Source organism: Ictidomys tridecemlineatus, chromosome 8 (assembly GCF_052094955.1).
Source record: "Ictidomys tridecemlineatus isolate mIctTri1 chromosome 8, mIctTri1.hap1, whole genome shotgun sequence".
Lineage (NCBI taxonomy): Eukaryota > Metazoa > Chordata > Mammalia > Rodentia > Sciuridae > Ictidomys > Ictidomys tridecemlineatus.
Window position 1 is genome coordinate 20,960,792 of NC_135484.1, and position 25,969 is coordinate 20,986,760.

Consider the following 25,969-nt stretch of genomic DNA (forward strand, 5'->3'; position numbering starts at 1 on the left):
AATCCCAATACCAAAATAAAAGAGAAAGAAAGAAATGAGGGGAGGGGAGGAGAGGGGAAGGAAGGGGGGAAGGAAGGAAGGGGGAAGAAGAAGAGAGAGAGGAAGAAAGAAAGAATTGGGTAACAAATATAAAGACAGCAATTATGAAAAATGTCATCATCTTTTAAAAGGGACATACTCTCTATGTCTTCTTTGAAATCTCATTAACCTGGAATAAGTTCCAGTCAGAGACAAATAGGTTTTACATACCATACTAGATTTTAATTACAGCTAAATATAGTGCTAATTTTATATTCAGGTAAACACCTGCATTGCCTGTGTCAAGATTCCTCAGCAATAAGTCATCTGTGAGCCTAAAAGCATCAAATCAACCAGTCACAAATTAATCACCTTATTCATGAAAATATTATTCAGGTCTTGAGTGTCTTTTTTTTTTCCTTAATAACTGAGTTCTACTCAATCGAATTTGCTAAAAGCATATGACAAATTCAGACTTGAAAAGTGGCTTGTTACCACTTAATAGAAGCATGGCACCCAGAATCCATAATTATCTTAGAGCCAAAAATTAATTTCAATAATGGGTTATTACCTGGGTGAGAATGAATTAGGATCGCCAGGATTCTTATACTCAAATGCATAGTTTTTTATTAACTAAAATTCTTTTGTTTCAACAAAACAAAAACAAAAAAGAACTCTTATCTCACTTTATTTGCATATTAATTTGATATAGGTATTCTTTGTCCATGAACTTCTGGTTTTTTAAGTAAAACAGAAAGGAAAGATTGGCAATAGAAACTATGTCAACTGTAATAACTGAAAATAACTCAATATCTTTTGGATTTCCAAAACAACAAAGATCACAGTTGAGAAGCAGTTCTTTTCAAAACATTTTGATCTATAATAAAAATATTGGGACCATGTTGGCAGACTTTCACACAAACCCCTAATAATAACAGTTGTTAAATCAAGTATTTATATAACAATTTTCATGAGATCAGAGTTTTGAACAAATAAATATAAACTGTGCTCATGATTAAATACCTCCCTACCTCAAATATATAAGTTGTAAGATATACTTAAAGAAACTTTAAAGCTAAATATAACATTTTTTTAAAAAAAATGTAAGCTAAACTAATCATAGTAGACAAATGTATAAATTATATTTGATACCTGCTGATAAAAAAAAGAGATGTAAAAGGAAATTGAGATATTCTCTATGAAGTTGTATAATCTTACAAATCTTTTCAAGCTTAGTTAAAACTATAAGACCTGGGGATATAGCTCAGTGGTAGAGTACATGCCTAATAAGCATGAGGACCTGGGTTCAAGCCCTAGTGCTACCAAAAACAAAAAATATACAAATAAAAAGACTATAAAGCTTCTGAGATTCCTTAGTATTTTACTTGGGGAAACTCTTACAATATCAGACTTGGGGTGAACTACAGTTGTCCTCTACTGTGTTTTATGCAGTGGTCCAATTTCATCTATAATATACTTCATTAATTCTTCCCAATTTGTACATGAATGTTTCACATAATAAGGAAGTGCCTCTTAATACATCACACTCCAAAAGATTCCAAAATTATTTCTTTTTCTTCTTCTCTCCCTCCCTCTCCTCTTTCTCATCTTTTTCTTCTTATTCTACTTTGTTATTGTTGTTATGGGGAATTGAACCCTGGGACCCTCTACCACTGAGTTACATCCCCAGCCTTTTTTATTTTTTATTTTGGGGCAAGGTCTTGCTAAGATGCCTAGTATGTCCTTGAGCTTGCGGTACTCTTGACTCAGTGTCCCAAGTTGCTGAGATTACAGGGGTACGCGACCATGTCCTGCTGGACATAATAATTTTGAGCAAAGGACAGAGATAAGGGCCAATGATAAAGGATTTTGAGTACCAGCAGTTAGGGAGGTCAGGGAAGACTGTAGAAAATGAAAATGAAAGTGGTTTAAGGACAGATATCTGGAAACTTAGTTAAGTAATGAGCAAAGGAAAGAAAGTATAAAAACAGAAGAGATGGGCACGTGTAGCAATAAAACTAAGAGCATGAGGAAGGTCAAGAAGGGAGAATGAATAGAACACACTGTTCATTATCTAAAATGGTAAAGACGGACCTGGGAAGAGGAACGTGATGAGGTATGAACAATCCCATCAATGGTAATGCTGTGGTTAAAGCAATAGCTGGATTGTAATGTACCGAGGGCAAATGGGAAAGGAGTGTCAAGATAATTTGAGAAGAAGCTTCTGAAGTGTGCAACAGAAAAATATGAGTGAATGAATAAAGGAATGACTGTTAGAGAACAGCTTATCCTAATCAATCCATAAAACACTAAAGCATACAGTGGTGTAAGTTCATCACTAATAAATAAAAGAACAATAATGTCAATACAGGCTGTTTTAATTAAATAACTCTGAACTCTTAGCACTAATGACAGTTTACCCCATTACCTTCTAGAAGGTTCACAAGACCTACAACTTAATACGTGACATTCTGTCATAAAAGAAAAAGACAACACAAATTCAATTCACAGCAACTAACCAACATTAACTTTAAACATCATCAGTAATACAGAATGCCATTTAGTAACTCTGGTTAATTGAAGATGAATCCTGATCTAATTTCCCAAACAGACATATCCTACCCCAAAAGCCCTTGCTAAAAAGGATATTGTACTACCATGATGTTCTAGATACAGTGACAAAGACCTCTAAATGACTCCTTTTATGGTTGAACAGAAATTCTAGTGATGTACTACCAGTGAATCCATGTTTAAAGGAAGCATCCTGGATCTGGAGATAAGCAGTCCCAAGAGTATTAAAATCAATGTTGACCACATTCAAAACAGAATACTGCAGTCTGAAAGAATGACAAAAAACATGCAATATTTTTTTCTATTTTAATATGTACCAAAGAATAAAAACAGCATGATTGCATCAATGAGGATGACAGATGCTGAGGGCTTACCTTAAGGGTGTGATGGACACTATCTTTATAGAAAACTTCCCTGTATCTCAAAATTGCTTAAAATGTTCCAACTAGAAAGTTATTAGTGGTTTTTAGTTTGTTTGGTTTTTCTTAAAACATAAAAAGTCTTTTCCATGTATGTGAACTACATTTACCTTTTGGAGGACTTCAGTAACAACTACCATGTTGAAAAAGCAGTTTGCTAAATACTGCTAATATCCAGAGCTACGAAAGTGCTAAAAATTATACAAACACATAACAGTGTTTGATGCAAACACATCTCTTCTATTAGCTGTAATTGTTTAATCCTATACACTAAAAGGATTTAAATGTCTCACATAAAAAAGTCACAGTAAAATTTTTAAACTATTTTAAGACAAATCGTTAAGAAAATGAGTGAGAAATTAAATCAGAAAGTTGGGGCTAAAGCTGACAGCTGTAATGAGCTCGGGGCTCTGGTGCATAGGTCTAGGGCTCCCTGGTTGCCAAAGCAAATAGAAAAGATGAAATTGGTTACCCCATTATACAATGTCACTGCAGGGAAAGAGGCAAGATGTTAAAGCATATGTAATGTACAGAATAACACTATTATTTTTAAATATGTGACTATGAATGCTTAAAAGTATATTAAAAATTTCTGGAAGGCCAGTAGGAAACAGTGGTGATTCTGAATGTGGTAGCTGGGAGATGAAAAGTCTCAAGGTAGGAGATGTTTCTTTCTTTCTTCCTATCTTTCTTCTGTTTTTTTTTTTTTAATTTTCATTTCCCTTTTTGTTTGCATTATGAAAAAATTATTTTTGTTTCTGCATTATGACTTAACATAATAGTCCATTCCCCAGTACCTCCCTATTTCTTCCCCTCCTCTCTCCACCAGGTCCCCTTCCTCCATTTTACTGGTCTACCTTCTATTTTAATGGGATTCTACCCCCTTTTTTCTCTCTAGTTTCCACAACTAAGATAAAACGTATGACAATTCTCTTTCTGAATCTAGCTTATTTCAGTTAACATAATGCTCAAGTTTCGACCATTTTCTTGCAAATGACATAACTTCACTCTTTTTTTATGGCTGAATAAAATTCCACTCTGTGTGTGTGTGTGTGTGTGTGTGTGTGTGTCTCATTTTCTTTATCTACTTACCTGCTGATGGACACTTAGGCTGCTTCCATAATTTATCTACTATGAATTGCACTGGTCTAAACATGTATGTATGCATCACTATAGAATTCTGGCTTTAAATCTTTTGGATAAATACTAAGAAGTGGTATAGCTGGGTCTTATGGAGGTTCCATCCCTAGTTTTCTGAGGAAGTTCCATTCCAATTTCTATGAGGGTTGTACAAATGTACAATCCCACAAATAGTGTGAAAGTGTTTCTTTTTCCCCTATAACCTTACCAGCATCCAGACATTTATTACATTTACATTCTTTATTACATTTACATTCTACTACATTTATACTTCCAAGAAATATGCATCATTTTACTATGTAAAAATCTAATATAATCCATAAGACACTAAAAAAAAAAAACCCTATAAGTAAATAGCAGGATGATCAGTAGATAGAGGGAAGGAAATGGGGGAGGGGAAGGGAGGCAAAGGGCAAGTATTGGAAATGAATTAGAACAAATTATATTCCACGCTTTAATGATTATGTCAAAATGAATCCTATTGTATGTATAACTAAAAAGAAACAATAAAAAGGAAAGAAAGTAGTATAATTTCAGAACCAAATAACCACATTAGATTTTGAACATGATAAAACAGTGACATAAAAAGCATGATTTCAGCCACACCATCACAAAACAGCTACCACCTAAAATTTAATGTTACTCTGTTAGAGTTTGGACTCAAACAGAAAATCCAGCCATGTTCTTTCACAAGACCAGGGAAAGTAAAAATGAAAGAGAAAGATCAAGAGAGAAATAGAAGAAAAAAAGAAAAAGCAAGGAAGGAATATTTTCAAGATGATTCACAAGCAAATAAAAATCCAAATACATAAATTCTGTACCAATCCCATGCTATAGCACTGGAGTAAAGCTATAAAAATGACTATGAAAACGCCTAGAAACAAGAAGAAAAGAACACTCTGTTGCTGGATCTATCTTATTCATTATCTTCATCTTGGAAAATCCAGTTAAAAACTATTATTCTCAGCCAGGCACCATCATGAGGCTGAGGCAGGAGGATGGCAAGTTGAAGGCTAGCCTTAGCAACATAGTGAGACTCTGTCCCAAAATTAAAAAAAAAAAAAAATAAGAAGGGATGAGAACATAGCTCAGTGGTACAGGACCCCTGGATTTAATCACAGATACCTAAATAAATAAATAGCATTGGGAATGTAGCTCAGTGATAGAGTACTTGCCTGGCATGTGCACAGGAAGCTCTGGGTTTGATATCTAGTATAGTAAACAAACAAAAACAACTATCAATCTCATAACAAGCAAATAAAGTCACAATGCAAATCATGAGAGCATGCACTTCGATGGAAGAGAACCATTTATTAGCAAATTACAACATACATGTAAGTATAATCATGTTGTTATTATATTATGATTTATTTTCTTTCCTTTTTTTGTTAAAAACACAGTACTGGGCAATGAGTCCTGGGTTGCTTTACCACTGAGCTACACCCCCCAGCCCTTTTCATTTTTCACTTTGAGATAGGTTCTTCCTAAATTGCCAAGGCTGGCCCTGAACTTGTCCTGCCTCAGCCTTCCAAGTCACTGAGATTACAAGCATATGCCACAATACCTGGCTCATAACTTATATGGTACTTAAAATTTATACATATAAATTATAAAATAACACCCAGACATGGTATCAAAATTATCATGTTCTTAAAAGAAAAAAAATAATAAAACACTTGTCTAAGGGGTCAAAAGCCAAAGAAATTGAGAGTTAGGCTTTTATATTTCAATAATTTGAGCTTTCAATAAAGAGCTAATTGCTTTTGGTGGGAGGTCTATCAGTTCAGAAAATATTCCTGTAACAAAAGGAAAACGTAAAACGTTTTTTAAAGGCAACTATAAATAGTTAGGAATTTTACATTGTTAATTGTATTTAAAAAAAAACATTTCACACAAAGTGACAGAGTTTCCAAATATATACAAAAGTTTAAAAACACCTTAACAGGACCGAATATGAAGCTTAGTAGTAGAGTATTTGCCTGATAAGGGCAAAGACCTTGGGTCAGACCCTCAGCACTGAAAAAAAAAAAAAAAAAAAAAAGTCTATTAACAGACTTAGCAATTCTACCCTAGATGAGACACCCCAGAGAAATGAGAAACTCAGATAATAACTTGTGCATGATGTTCACAGCAGGATTATTTAAAATCACCAAAAAGTAGAAACAACTGAAATGTCATCAACTGGTGAATGGATAAATAAAATGTGCTCTGTTCATATGGTGGGATATTATCCATCAATAAAGAGACAGGAAATAGCAACATGAGCTACAATATGGACAAACCTTGAAAACATGATGTTAAGTAAAGAAAGCCAGTCACGAAGGACCACAAATTGTATAATTACACTTTTATGGAATATCCAGAATGGCAAATCTATAGAAAAACAGAAATTAAATAGACTAAATAGACACTTTCTTATGGAATTTGAGAATTGGGAGATAATGAAGAGAGGGTTTGGGGTTTATTTTATTTTGAGGGTGATGAGAATGTTCTAAAATAGGCTGAGGTGATTGTGTACCATTCTGTGGATATACAATGGTATTTGTTGGGGTCTTGGTCTCAGGCCACACTAAAACCCACAGATGTTCAAGTCCCTTATGTAAAATGGTGTAATATTTTCATATAACCTATATACATCCTTGTGTATATCTTTAAATCATCTCTGGATTACTTATAATGCTTAATATGATGTAAATGCTATGTAACTAGTTGTTTACTGTATTGTTTAGGGAATGACAACAGGACAAAGAAGTCTGTACATGTTCAGTATAGATATGGTTTTTCCCCTGAATATTTTCCATCTGTGGTTGGTTGAATGCACAGATACAGAGGCTATGAATATAGAAGGCCAACTATACCAAATGCCATTTAATTGCACAGTTCAAATGGTTATGTTATACGGAATGTGAATTATGTCTCAATAAAAGCTCTTAAGTAAAAAAGCAAGATGTTCTTCCACCATCTTTGTTGATCTTCCTGCCATAATCTTTACCACAGACCCTATTCCTGAGCCAACACTGCCTGCTACACTTCTGTGGAGGATTACTAAAAGGTCTTCAACTTGTCACCCACACAGCAACTCTAACCAGGAAGGACACAAAGTGACAGCCCACCTGAAGAGGCCCAAGGGATGACAGGGCTTCTCCACCCAAGTGCCATCAGTCCATGATACTCCTGCGTGCTCCAACTTTGTGATTTTCCAAACTCAAGCTTCAGGGCCTATTCACCAGGCCCTAACCTCTGGTTCTTGATCACTGGGAAGGGGCATGACCACACAACACATTCCTAGATTTGTCCTCATTATGCTTCACCCCCCTGCGTGGACACTGTGCTTTTACAGCATGACCCTAGAGTGGCCTCAACATAGCTGAACAATGGGTGTTCCCTGGGGCAACGTGTCCGGACTGCCAGGCTGCCCTGCTCTGCTGCCCGAGGCTGTGGAATATCTATCAGCACACAGGAGCCTCCTCTGCCATCTACCTTGAGAACATTCCAGTGCCTAAGAAACAGGACACAAACAATGCTTGAGATATAAAACAGGTACCAAAGAGACATTTCCTGAAAAATTGCAAAAGAATGTTTTGTGTGTTTTTTTTTTTTTAAGTATTTTCAGTGTTCTGGGGCTGACTAAAACCATTTCAAAAGAATTCATCATACCAAAGGGAAAAAAGGAATGAAAACTATTCGAACAGATCACTAAAAATATCTTGTCAGTTCTTCAAATAGAATTCAAAAGAACATTGGTCTAATACAGCCCATTAAAGGGTATACACACTGCTTTTCATTTTGATGGCAAAACTTGTGACTATCTGAAATAAAGGGATGTGCTCACTGAGATAATGTGCTTATTACAAAACAAAAGGTGATTCAATGCTGCACTGCTGAGGAAAAAAATATTTGTGACCAAATGGAGACAAAGCAGCAGGTTATATGCACGCAAATACAGGCACATACAGATGCATACGTATATGTGTGTTATATAGGCAAATCAAGTTTCTTAAGAAATATACTACCAGAGTAAGTAAAAGAACTTTTACACACACACACATATACACGCACTTTTGATTTATCTTGTTAAATGAATGTGGTTTTGCAAATACAAAATGAAGCACCGGCAAAGTACTAAATTATGCTACATAATGATGGTTTTAAAAAAATTTTCTTTTTTTAAAGTTCACAATACAAAATGAAGAATACCTTACACAGTACCTAAAACATTTGTAAAAACTAGTCATTGGTATGCTCTTATTATTAAAATGAGATAAAAATAAATAAGACTTGGCAGCTCTCAGCCAAGGGATTTGGGGATCTCAATGCTGAAGACAGTGTTTCACAAAACATCTGTCCTGTGAACAAAGATCACATAGAGGTCTCTGAACAGAGGAGTCATGACTACTACCACCTCACTTCTCATATTTCTGGGATTTCTGGGGATAAATTAAGAAAGTTAAGAAAAAGACCGCACCTCAATCTGTCCAGAAGTTTCTATTACTTTCTGGATCTTCTAGGTGGGGAGATAGCCCCTTCCACTGGACTCTACATTCATCAATGCTTCTCAGCTCTTGGTTTCCTTTTCAGGTTCATTCTGTTTGAAAAAGATTTCCTTTTTTCTTTTGCAGTGCTAGAAATGGAATACGGGACTAGGCAATGGCTCTACCAATGAGCTATGTCCCCAATGCTAGGAAATATTTCTTTAACAGGTATTACACGGTGATGGTATAGAATACACACAATATAAATAACCAAAAAGCCAAATGTTTTTTTAAAAGGGGAGATTCAGAAAACTCTACCCAGAAGACTGTTAGAGCTGATAAACAAATTTCAGCAAAGCAGCAGGTTACAAAATCAACATACAAAAGTCAATAACTTTCCTGTATAGCAACAGTGAATCTGCTGAAAAAGAAATCAGGAAAACAATTCCATTCACAATAGCCTCAACAACAACAACAAAAGAAAATCCTAGAAATAAATGGAACCAAAGAGGTGAAAGACCTCTACAATAAAAACTATAGAACACTGAAGAAAGAAATTGAAGACCTCAGAAGATGGAAAGATCGCCTATGTTCATAGACAGGCAGAAGTAAATGTTAAAATAGACAGACTAACAAAAAGCAATATACAGATTCAATGCAATCCCCATTAAAATACCAATGACATTCTTCATAGAGCTAGAAAAAAAAAACAGTCCTAAAATTCATTTAGAAAAATAAATGACCTAGAATAGCCAAAGCTATCCTAAGGAAAAAGAGCAATGCTAGAGACATCACAATACTGACTTCAAATTATTCTACAGAGCTACAGTAACAAAAACTCCACGGTACTGGAATAAAAACAAACATGTAGCCCAATGGCATAGAACAGAAGACACAGAAGCAAACCCACATATCTGTACTCATCTGATCCTTGACAAAGATGCCAAAAACATACATTGGAGAAAAGACAGCCTTTTTAACAAATGGTGCTGGGAAAACTGGCTATCCATATGTAGAAGAATGAAAATAAATTGTCATCTGTCACCCTGTACAAAAATCAACAAAAAATGAATCAAAGACTTAGGAATTAGACTGGAAACTATGCAACTCCTAGAAGAAAATGTGGGGTCAACACTCTAACATATAGGCACAGGGAAAAACTTTCTCAATAGGATCCCTAAAGCTCAGGAAATAATGCCAAGAGTTAATAAATGGGGATGACACCAAATTAAAAAGATTCTACACAGCAAAGGAAACAATTAGAAATGTGAAGAGAGAACCTACAGAAAAGGTGAAAGTCTTTGCAGGCTAATCATCTGACAGGAATAATATCTAGAATATATAGAGAACTCAAACTTTGGTGGAAAGTTTTGATATTTTGATATTTGATATTTTGGTTATCAAATAACCCAATTAATAGATGGGCAAATGAATTATACAGATATTTCTAAGAAAAAATACAAACAACAAAAAACATAAAAAAATGTTCAACATCATAAGCAATTAGGGAAATGTAAATCAACATCATACTGAAATTTCATCTCGATCCAGTTAATATGGCAGCCATGAAGAATACAGATAATAATAATTGCTGAAGAGGATGTGGAAAAAAATAAATACTTTTACACCCTTGGTAGGATTGTAAATTAGTACAACCACTATGGAAATCAGTAGGGAGGTTCCTCAATAGAATAGGCATGGAACCATATGATCTACCTCTATTATTCCTTGGTATTTATCCTAAAGAATTAAAATCATCATACTATAGTCACACATGCAACCTCATGTACATAGCGGCACAATTCAAAATAACCAATCTATGGAACCCATTTAGGTGATCATCAACAGATGAATGGATAAAGAAAATGTGTTATAGACACAAAATGAAGTTTCATTCAGCCATAAAGAAAAATGAAATTATGTCATTTCCAGGAAAATGGATGAAAATGAGTCCATTACCTTAAAGTGAAATAAACCAAACACAGAAGGTCAAGGTTTGTATGTTTTCTCTCATATGTGGAAGCTACAGAGGAAAAAGGAAAAGTGAGCAGGGGGCGGGTACAGAGATTTCATGAAAATCCCAGGGAGATCAGTAGAGGTAAGCCACAGGGGATTGGGGGGTACAAGAAGCAGAGGGAGGGGTAAGTGCAGGGGAGAGCTGTTGGCCATATGGTTTCATTGTACACATGTACAAATACATAACAACAAATCCCACAAATATGTACAACTATGATAATGCACTAATAAAAATGTGGACAGAAGGAAAAAAGATTAATTTTCTGATCATTCAGAGCAATAGAGTCTTAAGCTGTTTTTAACTAGGACTGAGTTGAGGATAAATCGAGTTTTCTCACTTCAGCTTTGATTCTCTCAAGGTATTCTAAAAGACAGATGGTCCAGAGGGAACTCGGAAAGCTTTGGGAGACTTTTTTCACGTTTCGATGTGCCCTGGCACCTGCCAAGTTCTCTCAGAAGTGAAGGTGTCTGAAGGACTTTGCACCTGCACTAATGAGTGGGAGTGTCAGTCCTCCCTGATTTCTCAGAAAAGGTCAGAATTACTTCATCATGGAAAATGCAGCCTCCAGTCCTTCCAATTGATTCTCCTTCTTTTTCTCCCTTTCCAGAGCATTAGTGTTATGCCACAGTAAAACATAAGACATTATTGTCTTCTCAATGCCAACTGGAGGGAAGAAAAAGAGAAAGGCTTTTTTTTTTTTAATAAATGGAAAAAGAAGATAGAGGCCAAAATCCCTCCTAAACAAGAAATGAGAAAAGAGGCAAATAAAGGGAATTGACGTGCAGGAATGAAAGAGAATATTCTAGATCGCCTGGAAATCATACAAGCACCTCTCTCAATGTACCTGTTGTATTACCACAATTTTCCAGGCCAGGTTCCAAGCTCTCCCTTCCACCCTGCTCCTTCTTCCCATTGCAACCTCCCTTTCTTTTAGGTTCAGCTACAGATAACTGAGAAGGACGTTTGCACCACAGCTAATTTGAGAGCTCTGCTTTGTCTCAACTAAGGCCAGACATTGTCACCTCTATGTAACCACATGAAAAAAGGAAAGGATAGGGAAGGAAAGGAAGAAAAAACAAAATCATAATTCCTCTTCTTTTTTCCCCCCTCATATAGATCAAAAGAAACCTGAGAAACTTGGGATGCTTATATTGAAAGGCAAGGATCTGAGTGAGGGACAAGAAGGGGGGACAACTGCAACCAAAACATATGAAGAGGTAAACACTGAACCTGAGCCAAATCTGTAGGCCAACAAAGAGAGAAGGCATCAGTGGCTGCAGAATAACATAAATAGGCATATGACAAAAATATGACATATGACAAAAATAGGCATACGACAATAAATATTTTTAAATAAGCCTGTTTTATATCAAATACTCTGCAAATCATGAAAATTAACAAGGCTAACCATTCTTTTTTAGATGTTAATCCTTTCCATCATATATAAATTTAGTAACTCCCAATCTGAATGCCAATTACAAATGCTCTAAAATGTTAAAAACTCTCTCCCGTTATTCCAAATACCCATTCTACATTAGCAGGTGTGCAATATGCCTGAAATGACATGAATGTATTAAGTTTTAAAGTGCTCTAACAGGTGTCTATAACACATTTTCTTTATCCATTCATCTTAATATATTAAGTTGTAAAGTGCTCTTTACTCACAAAGTTCCAGCTCAGAGGCAGAGCACCATGATTAACAAAGAAACATCTACACCGGAGTTCAAAAACCCGTGACCAATTCATCTTTGCTCCAGAGAATTGGTCTCTACACTTAAACATTGTTAAGAAACAAGGGCATTTGTGATACAGTGCCCCAGCCTCCTTGCTGGACCCAGGATGGCAACCACAAGACTCAGAACAGTGATTGTTTTTTGAGAGAGGGAACAGGATACAAAAAAAGGAGGAACATATAGCTTTTATGAACATATATCAGCAAGAATTCTTTTTTGAAAGATTGCTTTGATTATGATGTACTGTTCTGTATGCATGCTGTACTTTACAATGAAGAGCAATATAGCACGAAATTCTGGAAGAACATATAGAAACTGGCATTGGTGGCTGTCCTCGGGGAGAAGAATCAGTCAACACTCAGTACAGATATTTTTACTACATATACTCTCTTTCCCTCTTAACTTAATATACAGAGCACCTTTTAACAAATAAATGAGTAAAGAAATAAGAAAATATGTTCAAGTTTTGCTCATATATACATAATATTAAAATTGAAGGTAAGCAATGAAGAAAATTTGTATCTCATGGTCAAATGGAAAAATCTTCAAAAATGGGGGTGAGTGGTGCCTGCTATTTGGCCATGCTTGAAATAAAAGAAAATTTGATAAAGTTACTAATGGAATAACCAATTTTCTATACATAGAATGTGAATCAATTTTAACAGCTGCAGTGTCTTATTTCTGTAGCCCGAAGATTTATGATATTTTATAAGTAAACTGTTCCCACCAGATATTTTTAACTACCCCGAGTAGTTAAACCAATTGTCAGCCCCAGAACCTCCCACCTCCCAGGGCAGACTACTGCCCTTTACACCTCAAAAAGATGAGGATTGTAAATCCTCAATCCACAACCCCCAGCCTTGGGGAATCTTGAGTGGAAACTGAGATTCATTATAAAGTAAGAACATTTAATGTGACATACCAACTGAAATCACAGAATGTTTCTATGCACTCTATTTAGATCATTCAATATAGATAATGATCTGTTAAGCCAGGAAATCCAGTTCAGTGAGGAACTAAGGATGATGAGCTTTAGCTAAAGCCTATCTATTAGGGAAAAAGTAAAGAAAAAGCTAAAAATACTAGAAGTTCCTCCTTCCCCTGTCCTGGGGATTGAACCCAGGGTCTCATGCACATGCTATGCTAGTGCTCCACCACTGAGCCACATCCCACCCCCAAATGTCGAAGGTTCTAAAGAAGCATGACGTAAGCAGCTCAGCAGAGATCCTAAACAGCAGAGCTTTGGTAAAACTAGAATAGAACCTAATAATTTCAGGCAGAAGCTTTTTAGGGTTTATTGTTGTGGTGGTTTGGTTTTTGTGGTATTGGGGGTTAAAGCCATGGTACTCCACCACTGAACTTCTTATATTTTATTTTGAGACAGGGTCTCACTAAGTTGCTTAGGCTCATCTCAAACTTGAGATCCTCCTCCCTCAGACTCTGAAGTAAACTGAGATTACCAGCTCAGATAGAAGTTAAAGGCACTGAAGTTCTGCACATAGTTCAAAGCAGTGGAATATGGGTTTAGCCTGTGTAAAGCCTTGGGTTCAACGCTCAGCACCAAAAAAGGGGCCAGATTATCACTTTCCTCCCAGGAGCACCGTAATAAGAAAGTTACCAATGGAATAACCATTGTTATAACCATTGTGAATTTGATTTTAAAATAAGTGTATACTAGGGCATGAGGTATGAGAGATGAATAAAGTATCTGATTAAAAATCATGTGTGGAAGACTGGGTTTTGGCTCAGTGGTAGACCACTTGCCTAGCACGTGTGAGGCCCTGGGTTTGATCCTCAGCATCACATATAAATAAACAAATAAAATAAAGGTATTGTGTCCATTTACAACTTAAATATATATATATATATGGGCTAGGAATGTGCTTCTGTGGTAGAGCAGTTGCCTAGCATGCATGAAACCTTGGCTTCTATTCCTAGTACCACAAAAAAAAAAAAGGATTCAGATATATATATATATATATATAACTCCAAGGTATTGAGAGCAGAAATTCAAACAGATTCATGTGCACCAATGTTCACAGTAGCACTAATACAATAGGTGAAAGTCATCCAATATCCATCAACAAATGCATTGATAAGAAGAATGTGAAAAATACATAATAAATTCATATTCTACCATAAAAAGGAAAGAAATGCTGACCCATGCTACAACCTTGAGGGCATTCTGCTAAGTCATAAATGAGCCAGTTGTCAATGACAAGTATAATTCCACTTATATGCGGTATTATAGAAGTCAAATTCACAGACATAAGAAGTACTATGGTGGTTACCAGGAGCTGGCACAACAGAAGCTGTTGTTTAATGAGGACAGAGTTTCTGTTTGGTATGAAGAAAAGGTTCTAGCAATGGATGATGCTGGTAGTTGTACAACCAGGTAAAATGTACTTAATGCCATGAACAATATGGTTAAAATGAAGTAGTTTGCATTTTGGGGGTATATTTTGTATATTCACCAGGTGTATTTTTTTAAAAAAATGGGTGAATTTATAGAGTTACCAAAAAAAATCAGTGAATGCAAAAACAGAAAGATGAAGGTTATTAAAATTCAAAATGGGGCTGGGGTTGTGGTTCAGTGGAGGGGCGCTTGCCTAGCATGTGTGAGGCACAGGGTTCAATCCTCAGCACCACATAAAAAACAAATAAATAAAGTATTTAAAAAAATAAAATGCTGCTTTGAAAAGTATCAAAACGGATCTTATTTGAATCTATTGAAGAAACAGAAAGTAAACTAGTCAATTACCATTCCAGTTATTATTCCCTTCAAATGAGAATGTGACCTCCTAGTTGTGATATGCTGTGCAAAGCACAACTAGACCCAACTGTGTTCCAATGAAACAGACAGACTCCAGCCCCATGCCTCCTCTATTTACCCTCCTACTCTGCCTGCACACCCCACACACATGCTCACAGAGTGGACACAAGACTCCTAAAGGGGCATGAAGCCAGGTTATTGTTGTTTGTGGAGATCAAAACTATTTCTTTAATAGTCTACACAGGCATAAAATATAAAGTAGAAGCTCCAAACAGAAATGTTTAGGAGAAATGAGGGTAACCCAAATGCACACTATGATATATATGTAAGAAAAGCACAGCAGAAATAGGTAATAACCTCAGCACTGGGGAGTGGCCAGTGGGCATTTCTGGCCGTGTGCAAATGCAATGTTACCAGATCTATTGATTTTTCAAGATATTACAATAACAGAAGCTATTTGAAAGGACAGTAGAATTGAAATAGGACTGCAGAAGGCAGGGAAGTTGGTGGCTTCATGTTTGAGGTTGGAATGCTATTTGAGTATATATTAGTCAACTTGCCACTACTGTAACAGAATGCCTGAGATAACTAACTTATAAAGAGAAGAGGTTTATTTGGCTTATAGTTTTTGAGGTTCAGGTCCATGATCTCTTAATCCTGTAACTTTGGGTCCACAGTGAAAGAACACATCACAGCAGGAGTGCATGGCAGAGCAAAACTGCTAACCCTATGGCCAAGAAGCAAAAGGGGGCTAGATTCCCACAATCTCCTTCAGGGGCATGGTCCAAGTACTTAAAGATATTCCATTAGGCCCTATCCCATAAAGACTCTACCACCTCTCAATAATGCTCCCTTGGGCACCAAGTCTTTAACACATAGACCTTTGCAGGCGGTCGAGGTCCAACCTATGACAGGGAATTTATACAGCTGTTCCTTGATGAGCTGGGAAAGGAACATTTTATTTGGTGGACGGTGGAGTGGAACCCTGTGATAAGAAAGCTGCAGATGTTTCTGAAAGTCACACTAAGGATAAACTATTTATTACTGACCCTGTGATAGGAAGGGTTTCTAGACACTTATTGAAGGAATTTTTTACCCTGGTAAACAAATTAAAAAGGTAAGTGCCAGGGATATAGCTCAGTGGTAGAGCATTTGCTTAGCAGGAATGAGGCCCTGAGTTTTATCCCCAGTACCTTTGGGGGAAAAAATAAATAAGTTCAAAAACATCAATTGAAGGTTTCATTAAGTTCTTTAAATAAGCACTCACTTCTTATAACATATTTTTAATTAATAACTTTCCAAGTCCATATTTGATCTCTTTGAAAGTCTGAGGCACTGATAATGAACTATATTAGTCACTGTCAGCCCCTATTTTCTGTGATACAATTATAAAAATACTGTCTGAAAAGAAAACTGCTTATCCCAGCATCAACAGAAAGGTTATTTTTCTTTGAATATTTATTGTTTAGTTATAGGTGGACACGATACCTTTATTTTATTTTTATGTGGAGCTGCAGATGGAGCCTCCAGTGCCTCACATGTGCTAGGTGAGCATCTACCACTGAGCCCCAGCCCCAGCCCCAACAGAAAGTTTTTCACCCAGAAACTGATGTTTCCCTTCATTTTAGTTTTAAAAGTAGGTTTTAAAAAATCTCCCATCTTGTTTACACTTTCAAAATAATTAAGCATCAGTTAACATTTCTCAACATCATTGTCACCTATGCATATAACAGGAAGGCAAAATATGTTCAGCTGAGAAAGAAGATAACCTTAGTCAAGTTATGCACTGTGTTTTGTTCCTTACTACTTAGGATGGATTTTGGTAACTAAGAGAGGACTAAAGAGCACTAGAGGAAATATTTAGGCTGAATTAGCACATAGCTATTTGTGTGTGTGTGTGTGTATATATATATATATATATATATATATATATATATATATATATATATATATATATTCACTGAACAAGAGCATAGAGGTTTATTTATCTGAGTTTCATAGTTTCTCAACAATCTCCTTTGGGAAATCTGAATAAATTCTAAATGTGGTGATTTTAGATCAGGTATTATCTATAAGCCTAAAATAAAGTGTTTTCTTAACAAAGTTGTAAATTCTAATAACTACTAAAGTCAGTAAGTCACAGGAATCAAATATAAAAATAAAAACCTCACAAATAGATCATCCTATCAAATCTTGCATACGAAGTATAAATCATTAAAATCCAATGCCAAATGAAATAATTATGTAACTTTTCATATGCCCGGCAGCTGGTAGGAATATCTGAAATATTTGATGAAGGTGGAAGACAGTTTTTTTTCCTAAAAAATCTACTCAGTATTAATTAACTCACCGTCGACCTGGCATCATGGAAGCTCACTGTGGCTGCTCTGCACTGGCTGCAGAACTTCCTGTACTCACTTTGCTTATGTGCTCCAACCTTAGTTATCCACTGGTTTTCTTCTAGGGGCATTCCATCATTTCTTCTATGTATGTAGTCTTATTGGGTACAAACCTTCATATTTTCATTAGGGACTTTATGGCCAATCCAATAATTCAAAACAAAATTTTAAGGATTTCAATTGTTTTTAATTTTGGTCAAAATGGAAATGTTATATTTGAAATCCTAGGGCTGGGGATGTGGCTCAAGCGGTAGTGCGCGCGCCTGGCATGCGTGCGGCCCGGGTTCAAGCCTCAGTACCACATACAAACAAAGATGTTGTGTCCGCCAAAAACTAAAGAATAAATATTAAAAAAAAAAAAAAAGAAATCCTACTTTTTTCATTAGAACAATTTAAAAGGACATTGTTAAAAATTTGAGCACTTTCTTTTGCAGATCTGATATTGTATAGCAATTTTATTATCTGTTTATCTAGAAATGAAATTATTATTTTTTATTATTTTTTAATTTTTTGTTTTAATTAGCTATACATGACAGTAGGATACACTTTAACACATCATATATAATGAAGTATAATTTCTCATTCCTCTAATTGTATATGATATAGAGTCACACCAGTCATATAGTTGTATATGTACATAGGGTAATAATGTCTGATTCATTCTATTATCCTTCCTACCCCTATACCCACTCCCCTCTACCTATTCTAAAGTAACTCTATTCTTCCCTAGTGTCCCCCAGCCTCCAATTGCGAATTAGCACCCTTATATCAGAGAAAACATTCAGCCTTTGGTTCTATGGGATTGGCTTATTTCACTTAGCATGATATTCTACAGCTCCATCCATTTACCAGCAAATGCCATAATTTCATTCTTCTTTAAGTCTGAGTAATATTCTATCATATACACATACCACATTTTTTAATCCATTCATCTGTTGAAGGGTAGCTAGGTTGGTTCCATAGTTTAACTATTGTGAGTTGAGCTACTATAAGCATTGATGTGGCTGATCGTCATCAGAGCCCCTTAATTTCAATTTTAGCCAATGCTGTGGAAATTGAAGTGGAATTGAGAACTGTTCTTTTGTTTTTTTTCTTAAATCATCCAGCTTGCCCTCTCCACTGAGGCTTCCCTTGGTGTAGAAGCGCATTCAGTTGTCTTGCTTTCCTAAAAAAAGAAATCTCTCAGCCCCATTACTCCCTCAATATATTCATGGCATTTGGTTTTACTGCCCAAAAATCTCCATACTCACTGCCTCATCAGGCACAGCCTCCCCCACGCCGTAGGACAGGGGATGGAGCCCAGGGCTTCACTCAAGCCAGGCAGGTGCATCACCACTGACTACCCCCCAGCCCCAAGCATAGCCTTTTAATCAAAGTTCCTAGGGCTGTGTACTCAAATGCTCCCCTGAATAGCTCACTTCTTCTGCCATCTTAATACCTCATTGCCAGCTGCCTGCTGGACATCTGTCACTGGAGAGTTAGATTATCTGCCAAAATGGCAATGGATTCAAGAAGCGGTCCTGACTCCTTCACATTGGCCCCTCTACCCAGCCCCAACCAACCTTAGCCTCATGTCCCTTTTTCTGGAAAGGATCCTCCTGACCATGCTTTCTGGTCTTTCAAACTGGAATTCTGGAAAGTTCCTTCCTCTGTCTCTCACAGAGTCCTGTTAAGCCAGATGTCAGTGTCTATTTTCTACCAATTCTAACTACCCAAATTTACTCCTGTTTTGTTATTTTTCCTAACATTTCCACTCTTGGTTGTTCAATGGCTCTTGCTGAACTAGTAATGATGTCCTCCTGCCTGGTCTCTTGCCTCCTCCACCTGCCACACACCTGCCCTGCACATGGTAGTCAGATTCATTTTCCTAAAGCACAGTGATGTTCAGACACCTAAAGTAACTTCCTCAGGCCTGGAAAGAATCAAGCTTAAAGTCTTTGACAAGAGCTCAAAATCCTTTGCAATCTGACCTAATTTGTTCTTTCTATTCTTTTTTTCCCAATATGCTCCTTCTAACAGGCATTACTTGGCAAAACTCTGGCTTTGTCCCATTCCCAAGACACTAATCAAGCTGTCCCCTGTGCCCTCAATGCCATTTTCTTTCTCATCCGCCATTGCCACCTTTAGAAAACCAACAAGAAACATTCTCCAGGTGTCATCACCCGACTGGAAATCTTTTCTCCCAGATCTGAATTACTGCAGACGTTTTTCCTGTCTTTCAATAATTCCTTCATTCTACTTGTTTTCTTTTATTGCTGCTGAGATAACTAGTTTGATCTGCCCTCCAAAATCCAAATTTATTAAATGCATATCTTCATCATCCCTTCTATACACTACCAGTGCAGAATAACTTCCCCAAGATGGAAGCTATAACCATTGTTGAATGAAGCAAAAGAATTTCACAAACAATTGTTTCAAAGGGGTGAAGGGGGGTTGAAATCTGTAAAACACCAACAAAGCAAGTTATAAATTGGGAATATAGACTCAAGCTTGACATTACTAATATTTCTGATAAGATTGATTAAAAAAAAACTGCTGCACCAATTCCTTCAACCTTTCTCATCTTATGGATGAAGAAATAAATGATGCTCAAAAAAATTTAACTACTTAACCTAATTCATGCAGATGGTAAAGTCACAAAATTGGGACCCAAACCCAAATACTTAGACATCCATTTGCCTAAACCTCTACTTTGGCTGATAAAATGAAAGGAATAAAAATTAATAATAATAATGTGTTCACATGGTAGATTGCTTTAAATTTTCTGAAGGACACCTGGTTGATAAAGAGGACTACCATTGTATTTCTATAAAATGCCACTCATACTTGAAGTCCCCAACCTAAGTTACCATTACTGCCTTTAACTAATGTTTATGGAGTTGCCAATAATCTACTCCCATGTCAATCAGTTTTATTTCATTTTTTAAGTAGAGGGAACTCAGAATGAAATAAATATCACTTGAAATAGTCATTGGTCCAATAGAAGAGCAACAGTCACTTTCCAGAGTAAATGGAAATTTCAAAAAATTCTTTCCTCTTTTCTAGAGCTAAATTTCCCCTTTGTGGAAACATATTTAAAAGACCCATTTATGAATAAAAGAAATGAATGATCATGCTTTGTTTCTCTTGGGATTCGTTGATACAGCATTGTAATAGAGGTGATTTCTCATAGACCTCAAAGATTCATTATCAGTCCATCAAGAACAATAAACCAATAAAATTTTCTTATCAGGAGATCCCACCAATCTATACATGGCTCGTTGATTATAGGATACCATCTGTTGTTAAAATAAAATAGTGATTCAGTAGTAGATTTAGGGTGTATTATGACCTGTATCTATAAGTAGTTTAAAAGCAAATTATTCAGTGGATTACTGATTAAAATTTCATGAAAATGTGACAGATACAATACTAATTTGAAGTAAATTTCTAAATAAACGAACAAAAAACAAGCAAGAGTTTTAAATAAACTTAACCTTAAAAGAGAAGAGAGGAGGGGAAAGGACAAAAAAGGAAGAAGAGGATTGAAATGGAGAAAAGGAAAAAACAAAAGAGAAGAAAGGCAAGGAGGGAGTAGAGAGCACCATCAACAACTTCTCCATACGCCAAGCTGGTCAGCATTCACTACACTCTAAACAGGAGCTCAGATTCAGGATAAAAGCCACGGTGCTGACTAAGATATGAAGAGAGTCTGATTCGTGAACACTTTGGATTCACTGAACCTCTCATCATCAAATGTCAGCAACATCTACCTGATTCATGTGCATGGGCTCTATCTTAATAATTAAAATTATGGACAGACTCTGCATTAGCTATGAAGGAGGAAATACACCCAGGGGAGAAGATAAGCCCATCATAATGAGGTAAGTGTTGAATTAAAGATATTAACTAAGTGCCAATGGAGCCCAAGGTAGAGGGAAAACTAGTTCTGCTTAAAGGAGTTCAGAAAGCATTCGCCAAGAAGATAACTCTGAAGGATTAGCAGAAGTTGCTAGAAGATAAGCATTCCAGGCATAAAAACAGACAGAAAGTGATAAAAGAGTGTGGTTTCTTTGAGGAACAATGAAAAGTCTTATACACAGAACAGTGTGTTCACCTTAATGATAAAACAACTCTTTTTGTCTGAAATGTTCACAATTCATATCTTTTAACTCAAATTGCTATCCCCATTCCTAGTAATAGTTATTATTAAATATGAATATAACAACTGAAGAGGCCCTTTTCTAAGCACTTGGACAGTTCTTTTAATGCTTACAACACCTATCAGAGATAATAAAAATATTATTGCTTCCATTTTATAGATGGAGGAACTGAGGCCCAGAGAGGTTAACTAATTTGCCCAAGGTTACAGTCCAACCCCCCAGATGTCCCTAGAGCCCATGCTCTAAACAGGTGCTGAATCAGACTACATCAGGCCACACTTCCATCCAAGTGTCTCCTCACTTAACTGGTCCACCCTGTGCACATGATGGACAAAAAGTATGGGATCCCAGACAACACGCCACCTCCCCCACCTCCTGAGAATCCTTTCCACTCTTCTCCTTCTTTCCTCTCATTGTTTCAGAGTCAACCTTGCCATTTTGCTCTAAAATAATTCCTTTTCCCTTCTTTTTTTTCCTGGGAATGTCACCAACAGACCAGCAGGAATAAAAGGAAAAAGGTAGAGTCTAAGACAGGTAAATCCCCAAAGCTGTCTTGGCTCCAGTTCACCAAGCCTCTAACAGGGAAGGCAGATGAAAGACAGAAACAAAGATGTACAGAGATGAAAAACATATGAGTAAGAAAACCAGTATTGTTTTGGATGATACTTCTCATTTACTACATTCATTAGGGCAGAAATTTAATGTCTCCCAAATAATACCTTTTTAAGTACTGTCATTCATCTTGCCCTTTAGAAACTACGCTTTCCCAAAATGATGTTTTTAAATAGGAAAGGCTCCAAGTCTACCAGCTAAGCATTTGATGCCTTTATTAGAACAAGGACAGATGCTAGAAGGGCGGCAATACTCACTCCCAGATTAATTTACCTGGACACAAGAGTGAAAGGAACGGGTACTGGAAAAAAACATGTTAGACAATAAAATTCAAATGAAGGGTTTAGCAGCACAGGTGGGTACTTAAAAATGATTTAAACAAACTGGCACACAGGAGTGACATTTTCCATTCAGCAGCCGTGGCCATCACAAAGATCTCATTACATTTACTAACTAACTCAAAATAAACCAGACTCTATATAAGCAGAATAATAAAAAATAAATCAGTGATAAAAGATGAATCCATATGTAACACCCACTTGCATTCCTAACCAAAGAGAGAGAGAGACAGAGAAACAGAGTGTAAGAGAGACAGACAGACAGATGGACTCACATGGGTGCACTGGATACCTGGCAGAGAGCTCTTACTATGCTTGGCAAGCTACTCCAGGTTTAAAGGCCTTTCACATTAAAGAGGACTGTCCTTCCTGGTGGCCCAGTGTTCGATCATTCACATGGTTCTAAAATGCTTCATTTCTAACCCAAATGTAATAAAAACATTAATTCACAAAATGACAAAATCAGAAGAGATACTAGGAAATCTAGGAAGTGATTTTTAGGTCCTTTTCTCTCCTGTGAAGTTTAACTTTGTCTTTTCCATATTATGTGCTAGAATTAGTACAAGTGAGAGATAGTTTATGGTTTTGGTACATTTTGGCACATTCAACCAAATTCCAAAGCAACTTCACACAGATTAAAGGAACTCAGCATAGAACAAAAAATATATTCATCGTGGAGAAATTTCACAAGGCACATTAACACCTGTTTCCATGTAAACACTCAACAGCTTTAAAGGCAAACTGGACTTTGCCCATATTCTGGTTTAAGAGGTCGTAAAGTTGTATTCTGCCTCATTAAGTAGTTATTCTACCTCATCCTATAATGGGTGGCATTTCTAGACTGACCAAGTTGATAAGTAGAGCTCTCATATAACAATGGTATCATTTAAGTAGAAGGCACTGCTTAAAGTCCAAATAATCCTAATGGCTTAAAAAGCAGCCACATTTTACTAATGAATGTAAAATTGTGATCACACTTCTACTTATTGACTTTAAAAATTAATAATTATAACCTCAAAGCTGGATAGTGTACTGACACAATAATAAGATGTGTACTGCCTATAGACCAATTTGATATAAATTTGCTGAACTTAATCACATAGATAGCAAATTTGTAATATGCCACTAGAACCTTGACTTTTAAACTTACTATAACTTTCAAATTACTATGATCACGAAGCAATTATATCTAATACAATGGGCTATTTGCTAAGTGTCCACAAAATCAAATAGTTCTATTTTAAAAGACTGAATAATCACATCAAGCCTTGAGCACGGTCAATTTAATTCTCATCTTTAAAAAAGGCTCTTCTTCAAAGAATATAAATTCTGATGAAAGAATCATAAAATTTATAAGTATTACATCTGCATATATCCTTTTAAATCTGTGGGTGTAAATGAAACATATTTGATGAATTCTGACCTTTTGGGGGGCTACAATTCTTACTTTGGATGATCCTGAACCATGCTTAGCTTTAACTAGTAAAGCATAAGTATGAAGCATTTTAACTTCTAAACATCAAACAATTATAACAAAGGAAAAGAACTGAGCAGAGGCTATCACAATGACAGGTACATAGTCAGCACAACAATAAATATTTGTCAAATGAATGAACTGCTGCAGAGGTAAATAAAATTGAAATGGGATTTATTTTTAAAAATGTTAAGTATTGATGACTAAATTATTTGAAGCAAGTGGATTTTGAGAACATTTCTATACTCTTTTAGTCTATTATTAAATCACTGTATTTTATACAAGCTTAATTAATTCAAATAAGTATAAACTCAAATTTGAAGATTGGCTTATAGAGATTATGCATATAAAAACTGAAACATTTATTAAAGAATATTATATCCAAGAAGAAACTGTACCCAGTAATATCAATAATAAAAAACTAATTGGAAAAATTGAAAGAAAATTTATATCAGAATAGATTTCTAAATTTGGAAGTAGTGTGGCATTACAAGGAAGGGAAATTTTTCGAAATGATCTCCCAAAGCTTCCTTTTTCAAACATATGACAATGACATTAAAAATTATTACCCTAATTATAACTTTCAAATAGTAACAGATGGCTTCTCTGAATGGTCTCTGTACCTTTTAATTTAGTTTGCAAAAGAGATTCATCTTCTGAATTACAATGTAAGTGCACTGGCACTCCTATGTATTCTCCTTTTAAAACACCAAGGTGCAGTTTAATCAAAGCAAGCTTTTTAGAGACACAATACAATACCAAGTAAGGAATTTCCCAATGGCCTGCTAAATCCAGGGACAGACTCTTGATTATCTAGAGAAATGGCTGGACTGCATATTTCATACAGTTCTTCCTAAACTCTCAAGCAAGCTTGAAATGATTCTGAGTAGACAGCAATAAATTTGAGACATGCTCCCCAGCAACTGTACTCCCCAGATGAACAGTAGTTATACGCAGCTTGTTAAATGCAAGGTGATTATACCTCAACAACCCAGCCATGCAGAGCATGGCTGAGGGACATCTATGAGGAGGCAAATAAAAAGGACACAGTCTGGTGGACTGTGTCTTTAGCTCAACTTCTCTGAGATGAGTTAAAGAAGTTCAGGGCCCAGGATCTCTCTAATGCAAATCCCAAGGCAAACCCCTAGAGTTCATCCACAAAGCACAGGCACACTGCCTTTAGACTGGAAGGTGCTCAAGCCCAATATAACCCCATGGCCTTCATAAACACAACCTCACCAGGTATGGGGTTAAGAAATGCAAAGTGCAGGTGCTGCTAAGAGAAATTAGTCACCAAATGAAAACCTGGGTACCAACTGAGGTGTCTTCTATTTCAGACTTCCAGTTATAATAATTTAAACAAAGGTAATATCAAGTGGAAATCAAAACATAAAAATTTCAGAGTAATTAATGGCAGGTATTGGATACTTTAGCCAGTAGGTAATTAAAAATATTGTGAGCTTATGTTACTAAACACATCGTCTATGTAGTATGGAAAGCTTCCCTGTGTACTCAGCAGCCTGACAGTGGATCTAATTCAGCCCAAAGTGGTATCAAATCACTAGAAACATACAACATGCGAACAGATGGATTATACAGCACCTTGCCATCTAATCCCAGTAAAAATTATCATCTGATCTCTCAAAAGATCATTCCTATTGACCCTGACTGTACTCAACACTCTAATATTATTACAAAACTAATTCTGCTTGAAAATCAATAACTCAGGGTTCTGAGTGAATTCATGAGGCTTGATTCAATAATAGATTCTGCTCTCAGACTCAAAGGCAAAGGAGTAGTCAATGAAAGCCACACACAGCCCTCCCAGCTTCCTGACAGATTTCTTCACCAGGTGGTGAAG

The 25,969-nt window shown here is 36.2% G+C and overlaps 1 protein-coding gene and 1 non-coding gene across 11 annotated transcripts in view; one reads left to right on the forward strand and one right to left on the reverse strand.

The window, feature by feature from the left end:
- Utrn (utrophin) overlaps positions 1–25,969 on the reverse strand; it is a 508,932-nt gene that overhangs the window by 181,898 nt on the left and 301,065 nt on the right. The window lies entirely within an intron of this gene.
- On the forward strand, positions 1,272–1,343 carry Trnai-aau (transfer RNA isoleucine (anticodon AAU)). Its single transcript has one exon. It is a non-coding gene; the product is annotated as a tRNA-Ile (tRNA).